This window comes from Bubalus kerabau, chromosome X, assembly GCF_029407905.1.
Source record: "Bubalus kerabau isolate K-KA32 ecotype Philippines breed swamp buffalo chromosome X, PCC_UOA_SB_1v2, whole genome shotgun sequence".
NCBI classification, from domain to species: Eukaryota; Metazoa; Chordata; class Mammalia; order Artiodactyla; family Bovidae; genus Bubalus; species Bubalus kerabau.
The window spans coordinates 115,772,894-115,786,465 of NC_073647.1; positions in this window are offsets into that span (position 1 = coordinate 115,772,894).

Sequence of the window (13,572 nt, forward strand, 5' to 3'; positions counted from 1 at the left end):
TACATGGCAAATTGCAGGCTAATGTCTGTAGCCAAAAATAACACTTAGCAAATTCATTAATTTTGTTTAGGTTTAAATTGATATCATTAAGGTTAATACTTTCCTTGCTCTAAGTAAGATATCTTTACTTGGAAAAAATGCATATTCATACCAGATAATAGCAAGTGGTAAAACATTCTGTACTGTAAGATCATATTTTTAAAAGGAATAATAAATAGGCAAATAGATCATTTGCTACATTCAACACATCAGTTACTTATGAAATTTTAAAATATTGACCAAGCATTAATTTTTAAATTAGAAGGCAGCAATAAAGATACTGAAAACTTACAAAAGTAATTCCCAACGGAAAGAAAACAGACAATATTTTTATGCAAAACACTTATGAAAATGTTTTTACAAATTAAAGACAAATCTCTAAGAAGACTGATCAAGAAAAAGATGAGTGAAATGAAATTAGGAATAAAAAGTATTTCTTATTAAGTTAATGTAGAAATGCAAAAATAGTAAGAGAATACTGTTAACAAATTTATGCCATTAAATTAAAGAACATATAAAATGTGCAATTAAGGGGTCTAGTAGTTAAGACCCCGTGCTCCCAATGCAGAGGGCAGAGGTTTGATCCCTGATCAGGGAACTGAGATCCCGAATGCTGCACAGTGCAGCAAAAAAAAAAAAAAAAGGGTGGGGTAATTATAATATATATATTTATATATACTATATATATACACACACACATACACAAAGTTGATTCAAGAAGAGATAGAAAACTTGAGCAGACTATTAACCAATTTAATTGGTAATAAAATATACCTCCACCAAAGTCCCAGGTTAAGACAGTTCTACAGGTGGTGGTGGTTTAGTCGCTAAGTCGTGTCCAACTCGGGACCCCATTGACTGTAGGCTGCCAGGCTCCTCTGTCCATGGGATTCTCCAGGCAAGAATACTGGAGTGGGTTGCCATTTCCTTCTCCAAGTTTTACAGGTTAAGTTGTTTTGTTTTGTTTTTTTTTTTTTTTTTTTTTACAGGTTAAGTTTTATGAAATCCCCCAAGCTCATTTTATACAAGCTGTATCAGAGAATAGAAAAAAGAGAGAGAGCTACATACTTTATTTTATGAGGTATAAGACTAATCTTACATTGAATTGTGGATTCAAAGATTCTAAATAAAATAATAGCAACTTAAATGACATCCTACATAAAGAAGTAATACATTACAACCATGTAGGCTTTATGCCAGGATTGCAAGGATTGTCTGAAATCAGAGAATTTTATCAACAGGATTCACATTAACAGAGTGAATTAGAAGAACTATTAATATATGGTCCTGTTAGTAGAAAAGGCCTATGATAAAATTTAACACTGATTCAAGATTAAAATTTATAGCAAATCAGTAATATCAGGGAATGGCCTTAACTTGGAAAACCTAGAGCAAACTTCTTGTTTAGTGGTGAAATTTAAGAAGCGTTAACTTTTAAACAAGACAAATATGCTCATTATAACCACATCTATTCCAAATTGTATTAGTGTCCTAACCAATGAAAACAGAAAGGGAAAGTAATTAGGAAGTATAGACTGCCAAAGGAGAGAAATGGTGCTGTTTTTTGTAGACAACATTATTTGTCTGGGTAGAAAAATCTAAGGAAATCTTTTTGTAGACAACATTATTTGTCTGGGTAGAAAAATCTAAGGAAATCTATAGAGTCAGTAAGAAAGTTTAGCAGGATTACTGAATATAAAATCAATATATAAAACAAAAGTAATATTCCTGAACCCAATAATCAACTATAAAATGTAATTGACTACAATATAGCATTTATAATAGCAAAAACATTATCAGAACATTATTAAAATACACAAAGAAGATCTATATTAAATCTCCATTTATGATATTTAAGAATTCTGTAACTCTATTTATTTTAAGGTGACAATTCTACTATAATAAATAGCATAGTTCATCAATCATAAACATGCTTTTTAAAGCATCTCTAAGATTGGGATGTAGCTTACAATGAGTGATTTCTTATACCTTGTACCCAGGATAGACTATCATGTAGCTGTCATTGTCTGAATATGAATAAACTTTTCATCATAGCTGTTCATATTCTTGTCACTTCAATTGAGTTATGTGCATTTTGGGACTGCATGTGTTGAGTTGAATGGCTGTTTAAAATGTCCTAAAATGGTAATATTATTATTTAGCATTAAAATGAAAATTTATTGTAAATGCAGGAAGATACAGAAACAGAGCAGGAGGCATATATTTGATATCAAGGAAGCAAGTCTCTTTTATTATAAGAATGACTGAGATTGCATATTTTCCTGCCAAGAACAGTCAAGGACCCAAGAAAGGGGAGATATTTCACAAGTACGTGAAGCTGAATTATGTTTGGGTACTGTGGTTGGCAAGAATATTTCAGAGACCAGAAGTGGATGGACTTTCCTTATAATAAATGCTGCATTACCAATGTCCTTGATGGCACAGAAGCTATTATTGTGTGAAAAAAAATAGATATTGAAGTTTTATATTGATTCAGAAAAGCCAGATTCTGAATGCCAATAAGTTTTAAGGATATCCTAACCAATTTATTTCACTTACATTTTCATTTTTGTGGGCCCACAAGAAAAAAAATGTGATAAAAGTGTGTATCTAAATAAGTCTAAGGGAGCTTTTTCAATAAGTATAAAACAAAAAGTCTAAGTGATAAGAAAGCATTATGTCATAGTTTAATGGGAAGCAATTTTTCTTTCTTAGTGACACATAAAATAATGATGTGTCTTACAATCTATGGCATTGCAGAATAGATGAAATCTACAAATGTGATGCAATTTTAAACACAGCTAAACATGAATTTACTTGGAACTTGACAACCCAATTCTAAAATTCATATGAAAGATTAAAGGCAAATGATGGAATGTATAGGGGACAGACCACAGAGGGTTTTGTGAATTAGGGTTAAGGGATTTAGACTTTTTCTAGGTGTGGTGAAAACTGACATATGCTTTTTAATCAAATTAGTGCTCATTTACAATCAAAGAAAATTACAATAAAGATAAATTCTATCTGCAATGAATAAATTTTATAGAATATCCCCAAATCTCCTGAAGAACAAGAGGTGAGATTTGCCCTATTGAATATTAAGACTTATAACAAAGCTATAGTAAAATAAACCAGTGTGCTAATAATCATCAGAGATAGGCAAATAGATTGAATATAGTAAACATTCAGAAACTCAAGAAATTATGGAAATTTGACAAATAGCAGAGGCAGCTTTATAAAGCAAAAGCAAGAAACTGGATTGATACTGGGGCAACTGGGACAAATCGAAACAAAATACCAATTTGATCTTTAAACAAAAATGAATTTCAGGTAAATTCAAGGCTTAAATGTGAGAAGAAGACTTGTGAAACTTTCAAAAGAAAATGTAAGTTTCTTCAGCAACACATAAAAATAAATTCAATCCTTCAAAGAAAATATCAATAAATTTGACTGCACTAATATAAAAATCTATACAAAAAAGATGCCTTAAACAAAATGGAAAAACAAGTCATAGACTAAGCAAAGGGTTTTACAATCTATGTAACTGACTGAGAGTCGATATACAGATATATAAAGAATGACTATAAATCCAACAAATAATAAAATGGAGCAATAGGGCTTTCATAGATGAAGAAACCTAAGCAATCAATAAAAATGCGGAAGGTATGAAAAGATGCTTAGTATGTAAAGTGAAATGAGATATCATATTCTTACCTATGAAGTTGATGAAAGTTAAACAATCTGAGAACATCAAGTAAGGTCATGATAAAATAGGAATTCTCATTCATCGCTGACAAATCTGTAAATGAATACAATTACTTTGTATTTCTAGTGAAGCTGAATATGCACATGCTCTCTGACCTTACAAATTTCCTTCACTGATAACCTAAAGAAGCCCTCATCTACAATACAAGGAAAAATGCACAAGGATGTATATTTCTCACATTAGGCAAAGTTGGAAACCTCATTTAATTTGTTTCAATCTCTCTTCAATACTTTCAGTATATGGCTTCATATATAGTATTAGAGGACTTCCCTTGTGGCTCAGCTGGTAAAAAATGTGCCTGCAGTGTGGGAGACCTGGGTTCAATCCCTGGGTTGGGAAGATCCCCTGGAGAAGGGAAAGGCTACCCACTTCAGTATTCTGGCCTGGAGAATCCCATGAACTGCAAAGAGTCGGACACAACTGACTGACTTTCACTTCACTTCATAGTATTAGAACCTTATATTATACTCCTTTTTCTCCCCTACAGGATTATCTGCTATTGTTGTCATATATCTGACTTTTACATGTTATAAACCCCAAACATATTGTTTTTATTTTAGCTTTAAACAGTCAAATATCTTTGAAAGTAATTTAAATAAAAAGAAAACAGTCTTCCAAATTTACCACTATGATAAGCAGAATATTAATCCCCCCAAAGACGTCCATGTCCCAGTTTCAAGAACCTTTAAGAATGTTACCCTATAGCACAAAAGAGACTTTATAGATGAGATTAAGGATAAGGACCTTGAGATGGAGAAATTATCCTGGATTATTAGGTGGGCTCATTCTATTCACAAGAGTCTTAGAAGTAAAAGAGGGAAATGAAAGAGTGAGTCAGAGAAATGGCAGTGTGAGGATACTGAGATGTAGAGGGTTATGTGCAAGGACCAAGAACTCTAAGAGCTAAGGGTAGTCCCTTGCTACAGTCAGCAAAGAAATGGATTCTTCCCTAGATGCCCCCAAAAGTGAAGCCAAATCCAGCCTCTGCAGTCCAACACCAAATTACATCTCAGAGTTTTGGAAAAAGTAGAAGATAATAGCTTTATTGTTTTGCCAAGCAAAGGGTGCCACAGTGGGCTAATGCTCCCAAAATTGTATGTACCAACCTGGAGTGGGTAGTGAGGAGTTGTATAATGATGGTTCAAAGACGGTGTGATCAGCTCATGGACATTCTTCTGATTGGTTGGTGGTGAGGTAAGCGGGAGTCAGCATCATCAGCCTTCTGGTTCCAACCTGTCTGTGGTCGGCATGCTCATGGGTAGCAAAGAGTTAACTTCTCCCATCTGGTGGGGGTTTCAGTACCTGCAAAACAGCTCAAAAATATTGTTATGAATGTCCCTTGAGGGGGAACCAGGACCCTCTCCCAAGGCTGCACTATTGTTTCTTGACTGTTTCTCCCCTGTCTCTGCATCCCCTCCCTTCCCTGATTAGCACCTATTTGAACCTGCCCAACTGTTGCCACTGTTGGAACTCAGGGAAGGTCATAGAAGCTGAATGAAGCTCATTTCCTGCAATCAAGAAATGGGGGACACGGAAAGGTTTTTGTGCCCAGGAGCGCCACAGGGCTCTGCTCAGATTCAAAAGGACCACAGTCCTGCCAACACCTTAATTTTAGCTGAGACATGTGTCAGACCTCTGATATATAACTGTAAAGGAATACATTTCTATTAAGTCACCAAGTTTGTGGTAATTTGTTACAGCAACAGTGGAAAACTAGTACACCTATATATATCTATCTATATCTATATCTATATATCTATATATACACACACACATATATATATACACCCCTATATATATACCCATATATATATATATATACACACACACACACACATTCACAGTGTTCATCACTCCTTTGTGTAGATTCAAATTATTATAATCCCTTTTGCCTGAAGGGCTTTCTTTAACATTTCCTGCAGTGCAGATCTTCTGGTAAAGAATTCTTTCAGGTTTTGTATGTTCAAAAAAGTCTTTATTTCGCCTTAACTTTTGACAGATATCCTCAATTGATAAAATATTCAGTACTTTAAAGATGTTCCTCCACAGTTTTCTTCCCAATATATCTTTTTTCTCCCCTCTGGCAGATAAATAGGAGGAAATATTTGTGATCTTGGATGAAGGAAAGCTGTCATAAATACAGCATCAAAAGTGCAATTGAAAAAAAGGGAAAAGAAGATATATTGTACTTAATCAAAATTAAGAACCTCTGTTCTTCAAAAGATATGGTTAAGAGGATGAAAATATAAGACATAGACTGGGAGAAAATAATTAAAAGTCACATAGCTGATAAGGATTTGTATTCTGAATACCTAAAGAACTCTCAAACCCACTAATAAGCAGACAAGCAACCCAATAAAAGAATAGGCAGGAGTTTTGAGTAAGCACATCACCAATAAAGACATGTGTCATGTCTGACTCTTTGCGACCCTCTGGACTATAGACCCCAGGCTCCTCTGTCCATGGGATTTTCCAGGCAAGGATACTGGAGTGGGTTGCCATTTCCTCCTCCAGGGAATCTTCCCGACCCAGAGATTGAACCCAGATCTCTTGCATTGGTAGGCAGAGTCTTTACCACTTAGCCACCTGAGAAGTCCAAAAAAGACATAGAGCTGGCAAATAAGCACATGAAGAGATGCTCAAAATTATTAGTCATTTGAGAAATGCAGATTACAATGAGATATTACTATTACATATTAGATGACCTAAAATGCAAAAAAAAAAAAAAAAAAAAAAACCAAATAAACCAAAACTGTCTAAACCAAGTGTTGACAAGAATTCAGAGCAAATGGAACTCCCATACACTGCTGATGGTAATGTTGAATTACACAACTGCTTGGAAAACAGTTTGGCAATTTTTTATAAAATTAAACCTGTGCTTACCATATGATATGACCCAGGAACACCATCTTTAGGTATTAATATTTACCTAAGAGAAATGAAAACATATTTATACACAAAGACTTGCGCATAGATGCTTCATTTGTAAAAGCCAAAAGCTAGAAATATCCCCATTATCAGTGAACATATGAATGGATAAACAAATTGTAGCTTAACCATACAGTGAAGTACTAATTAGTACTAAAAAGAAATTAATTACAAGCAACATGAATGAATCTCAAAATAAATATACTGAGAAAAATGAGACCAAAAAGAATATGCACTTTATAATTCCATTTATATAAATTTTACATAATGCAAAATAATCAATAGGTATATCAAGTAGATCAGTGATTGACTTGGGCTGGGGGTGTAAGAGAAATGGGAGGATAACAAAGGAGCACAAGGAAACATTCTGTGATGACAGGTATGTTCATTACTGCTTGTCACAATACAGCAATGGTTTTATGAGTGCCATTGCTTATCAATGAAAACTTAAAAATCAAGTCATACACTTTACATATTGCAATTATTGTAAGTCAATTATATCTCAATAAGGCAGTTACTAACAAACTAAAGCCAGTGATACTATTTCAGACCCATTAGTTTGACAAAAATAAATACCAAATGTTGGTGAGAATTTGAAAAAAATAAACTTTTACACTGGTGGTGGGAAGATGAAATGGTACAAATACTTTCCAGGGCAATTAGATGACATACAATAAAATTTAAATTCAGCTTCTAGGGCTATAATCTAGAGAGGCTCCTCTCATGAACACCAGGATATGCAGTAGTGTGTTGGTCCATATGTGACTGCTGGCTCTCGGGGGAATAAAAAGCCCTATTTCCTGACATTGTAGATTACTCAGATGTGAATACATTGCTATTGATTTCTAGCTCCTGACAGTAGTAACTACAGAGTTGAGAAGAGATGCATAAACCAATTAAATATTCATCAGTAATAGAATGGATAACAAATGCAGTGCACTTGTACAATGGAGCTATAGATGTATTTCAGACATACAGTATTAAGAGAAAAATGCCAGTTGCACAATATGTACGGTGTGATACCATTTATATTAATCTAAAACAATAGAAGATTCTTAGTTTAATTTTTGACATACCTTATTAATAATATCTGAGACATCTCTGCTTACATTTTTTAGATTTAAATCCCCTCAAGACAGGAACCATCTTTGTTCTTAACTGCTGTATAGTTAAATTAAACCATCTTTCAGGAAGTGACCCTGTAAAGCCACCTTTATTTTGGATAGGTTTCTGTAATTCCTTCCAGTCTCTTGACTCCCAAGTCTTGCAGCTGCTGCCTGGGTTGTAGTTACAGTTACATGTACATTTCTGCATGTATTGGCATAAAGTGTAGAATTAAGTTTATGTGTGTTTTGTCATTGTATTTGAGTTTTAAATTCATTTTTCCTTTGGATAGGAATAAAATTCTTTATCCTAACAAGGAAAGTATTACTACTGACATCTCAGGAGCTAAATATAGCATCCTTTTAATTTGCTTACAATCTGAAACTCACGATGACAAAATGGATCTCTGTATTTTCTGTTTATTACATCTGTTGTCACTGTGCAGTCTGCATTTATTGAAAACAGTTGCATTAGAAGCAAAACAGCATGACATAAAATGTCCATTCTGAATTAAAATTATATCATTTCTCAACTTTTCTTCATTAATATGCTAGTATAATCTTTTTTTTAATAAAAGGAGGAATACGTTTTTACCTATTCATATTTGAAGTATTTCTTACTGAAATTGGATTAGACATAGAAATATAGAAAGCATCAAACCACATTATAGTTAGACTATAGCTCCGCTACCAACAAGGGAAAATTAATAAATTTATACTTCTCTGATGAAGAAAGACAATTGATCACCTAGTGGTTTCAGTGAACATCTACTTAGTTAACTATAGCATTTTATATTGTGTTAGAGGAAGGCCAGAACCTATTGTAGTCTCTTGTAGGGAGGACTGCTATTAAAAGATAGCATTTGCTCACAGTATAGTAGTCTTTGGCCACAGAAAATATAATGTTATCATCATTGGTCTATTTTACAAGCATGTAGTCATTTAACTACTTAGCGACTAAAACAACAAAGTTATTTAGCACATCAATGTGGAGGGTCAATACAATTGGTGAGCCTCTTAATGAAAGTATAAGACGAGAGTGAAAAAGTTGGCTTAAAACTCAACATTCAGAAAAGTAAGATCATGAAAAGTAAGAGGAGGTCGCCATCATCTTCATCACCTCCACCATGCTTCAGGTCAAACAGTAGGGAGGGGACACAGCTCTGCTCATCAACAGAAAATTGGATTAAAGCATGGCCCTGCCCATCAGAACAAGACCCAGTTTCCCCCTCAGTCAGGCTTTCCCACCAGGAAGCTTCCATAAGCCTCTTATCCTTACCCATCTGATCACAGACAGAATGAAAACTACAATCACAGAAAACTAACCAAACTGATCACATGGACCACAGTCTTGTCTAACTCAATGAAACTATGAGCCATGCCGTGTAGGGCCACCCAAGACGGATGGGTCATGGTGGAGAGTTCTGACAAAATGTGGTCCCCTGGAGAAAGGAATGGCAAACCACTCCAGTATTCGTGCCTTGAGAACCCCATGAACAGTATGAAAAGGCAAAAAGATAGGACACTGAAAGATGAACTCCCCAGGTCAGTAGGTGTCCAATTTGCTACTGGAGAACAGTGGAGAAATAATTCCAGAAAGAATGAAGAGCCGGAGCCAAAGCAAAAACAACACCCAGTTGTGGATGTGACTGGTGATGGAAGTCCAATGCTGTAAAGAGCAATATTGCATAGGAACATGGACTGTGAGGTCCATGAATCAAGGCAAATTGGAAGTGGTCAAACAGGAGATGGCAAGAGTGAACATTGACATTTTAGGAATCAGTGAAGTAAAATGGACTGGAATGGGTGAATTTAACTCAGATGACCATTATATATACTACTGTGGGCAAGAATCCCTTAGAAGAAATGGAGTAGCCCTCAGAATCAACAAAAGAGTTCAAAATGCAGTACTTGGGTGCAGTCTCAAAAACAACAGAATGATCTCTGTTTGTTTCCAAGGCAAACCATTTACTATCACAGTAATCCAAGTCTATGCCCCAACCGTAATGCTGAAGAAGCTGAAGTTGAAAGGTTCTATGAAGACCTACAAGACCTTCTAGAACTAATACCCCCCCAAAAATGTCCTTTTCATCTTAGGGGACTGGAATGCAAAAGTAGGAAGTCAAGAGATACCTGGAGTAACAGGCAAATTTGGCCTTGGAGTACAGAATGAAGCAGGGCAAAAGCTAACAGAGTTTTGCCAAGAGAATGCACTGGTCATAGCAAACACCCTCTTCCAACAACAGAAGAGAAGACTCTAAACATGGACATCACCAGATGGTCAATACCAAAAACAGATTGATTATATTCTTTGTAGACGAAGATGGAAAAGCTCTATACAGTCAGCAAAAACAAGACTGGGAGCTGACTGTGGCCCACATCATGAACTCCTTATTGCCAAATTCAGACTTAAATTGAAGAAAGTAGGAAAAACCACTGGACAATTCAGGTCTGATTTAAATCAAGTCCCTTACAATTACACAGTGGAAGTGACAAATAGATTCAAGGGATTAGATCTGATAGACAGAGTGCCTGAAGAACTATGGACAGAGGTTCATGACATTGTACAGGAGGCAGTGATCAAGACCATCCCCATGGAAAAGAAATGCAAAAAGGAAAATGGTTGCCTGAGGAGGCCTTACAAATAGCTGAGAAAAGAAGGAAGTGAAAGGCAAAGGAGAAAGGGAAAGCTATATCCATTTGAATGCAGAGTTCCAAAGAACAGCAAGGAGAGATAAGAAAGCCTTCCTCAGTGATCAATTCAAATAAATAGAGGAAAATAATAGAATGGAAAAGACTAGAGATCTCTTCAAGAAAATTAGAGATACCAAGGTAATATTTCATGCAAAAATGGGCTCAATAAAGGGCAGAAATAGTATGGACCTAACAGAAGCAGAAGATATTAAGAAGAGGTGGCAAGAATACACAGAACTATACAAAAAAGATCTTCACAACCCAGATAATCATGGTGGTGTGATCACTCACCTAGAGCCAGACATCCAGGAATGCAAAGTCAAGTGGGCCTTAGGAAGCATCACTACGAACAAAGCTAGTAGAGATAATGGAATTCCAGCTGAACTATTTCAAATCCTAAAAGATGATGCTGTTAAGGTGCTTGCATTCAATATGTCAGCAACTTTGGAAGACTCAGCAGTGGCTACAGGATTGGAAAAGATCAGTTTTCATTCCAATCCCAAAGAAAGGCAATGCCAAAGAATGTTCAAACTACTGTACAATTGCACTCATTTCACATGCTAGCAAGGTAATGCTCAAAATCCTTCAAGCTGGGCTTCAACAGTACATGAACCAAGAAATTCCAGATGTACAAGCTGGATTTAGAAAAGGCAGAAGAACCAGAGATCAAATTGCCAACATCCATTGGATCATCGAAAAAGCAAGAGAGTTCCCCAAAAACATCTACTTCTGCTTTACTGACTATGCCAAAGCCTTTGAGTGTGTGGATCACAACAAACTCTGGAAAATTCTTCAAGAGATGGGCATACTAGACCACCTGACCTGCCTCCTGAGAAATTTGTATCCAGGTCAAGAAGCAACATTTAGAAGTGGATATAGAACAATAGACTGGTTCCAGATCGGCAAGAAGTACATCAAGGCTGTATGTTGTCACCCTGCTTATTTAACTCATATGCAGAGTACATCATGCAAAATGCTGGGCTGGATGAAGCACAAGCTGGATTCAAGATTGCCAAAAGTAATATCTATAACCTCAGATACACAGATAACACCACCCTTATGACATAAAGCAAAGAAGAACTAAAGAGCCTCTTGATGAAAGTGAAAGAGGAGAGTGAAAAGTTGGCTTAAAACTCAATATGCAGAAAACTAAGATCATGGCATCCAGTCCCATCACTTCATGGCAAATAGATGGGGAAACAATGGAAACAGTGAGAGACTTTATTTTCTTGGGCTCCAAAATCAGTGCAGATGGTGACTGCAGCCATGAAATTAAAAGACCGCTTGCTCCTTTGAAGAAAAGCTATGACGAACCTAGACAGCATATTAAAAAGCAGGGACATTACCAACAAAGGTCCATCTAGTCAAAGCTATGGTTTTTCCAGTGGTCACGTATGGATGTGAGAGTTGGACTATAAAGAAAGCTGAGCACCGAAGAATTGATGTTTTTGAACTGTGGTGTTGGAGAAGACTCTTGAGAGTCTCTTGGACTGCAAGGAGATCCAACCAGTCAATCCTAAAGAAAATCAGTCCTGAATGTTCATTGGAAGGACTGATGCTACAGCTGAAGCTCCAATACTTTAGCCACCTGATACAAAGAATGGACTCACTGGAAAAGACCCTGATGCTGGGAAAGATTGTAGGCAGGAGGAGAAGGGGATGACACGGGATGAGATGTTTGGATGGCATCACTAACTAGGTGGACATGTGTTTGTGTAAGCTCTGGGAGTTGGTGATAGGCAGTGAAGCCTGGCATGCTGCAGTCCATGGCGTCGCAAATAGTCAGACACGACTGAGCGACTGAACTGAACTGAACTGAACACAAGGATTAGGTAGCCTAAGGGTCTAGGTCCTTTTAATGTGCTCTTAAGGTACTCACTCTCCCATCAACCAGAGATATGGGCCCAGTCCCTAAATCTTACTTCAGCCATGCTTCCTTTCAGTTCCTGAACTTGTATATCTTCAGATACACATATTCTGCAAGCACCATTATAGCTGGTTCATTACTGCTGACATTAACAGCATTGTTTGGCTTGGCTAATATTATCTCTCATTGTTTCCAAGCTATTGAGTACATTTGCTAAATTTGTGTTTTTTCTTATTTACCATTACATTGTTATGTTGAATCCACAATTCATCTAAATGGGTCAATGATTCACAAGTGTTTCATCGAAAAGCAGTGATGAAAATAATGATATGAATGCTCCAACTTAAAATAATATCATAAATATAATCAACAGGCTCCCAATTAATTTTTACTGTTGAGTCTGTAAACGCCACTACAAGTGAATCTGCTAGTGATGACTTCTGACAAGTAGTTGAGAAAGCAAAGTTTGAATTGGAACTGTAATGAGCAATATCTGAAAACTGGATTTTATTGGACCTGTGATCTGCTTAAAACCCCTATTATGTAACTTTGTTAAATAGTAGGATGAAGACATTGAAACTCTTGTCAGTTTCCAAATCAGAGTGATCTTCCTGGTAAATTTATCGTGTTTATTCAAAGCAAGTATAAAACAATGCTTTCCATTATGTAAATTATGAATTTTATATCTCAAGATAGAGAAAAGACCAACCTGAATACTCATGATCCAAAGTTGCCCTTCCTGTGGCCATGCATGCATGCTAAGTCATTTCAGTCGTGTCCAACTCTTTGTGACCCTATGGACTGTAGCCTGCCAGGCTCCTCTGTCCACGACATTTTCCAGGCAAGAATACTGATGTGGGTGGACATTTCCTTCCTTTCTCCATCCCCCTCAACTCCCCACCCCCATCCCGGGGATCTTTCTGATCCAGGGATCAAAACTGCATCTCTTATATCTCCTGCCTTGATAGGCAGGTTCTTTACCACTAGCACCACCTGGGAAGCCCTTCTTCTGGCCAACACACACGTGAATCACATTACTTCTGGAAGCTTGTAATAGCAAATTCAAAATTGATTATATATATAATGCTCAAAGAAAAAGCAGATTGGCGACTGGCAAAAACAATATCATGTACTAGGTTCTTATTTTGTTTTACAGTGAGGCGAAACCACTGAAG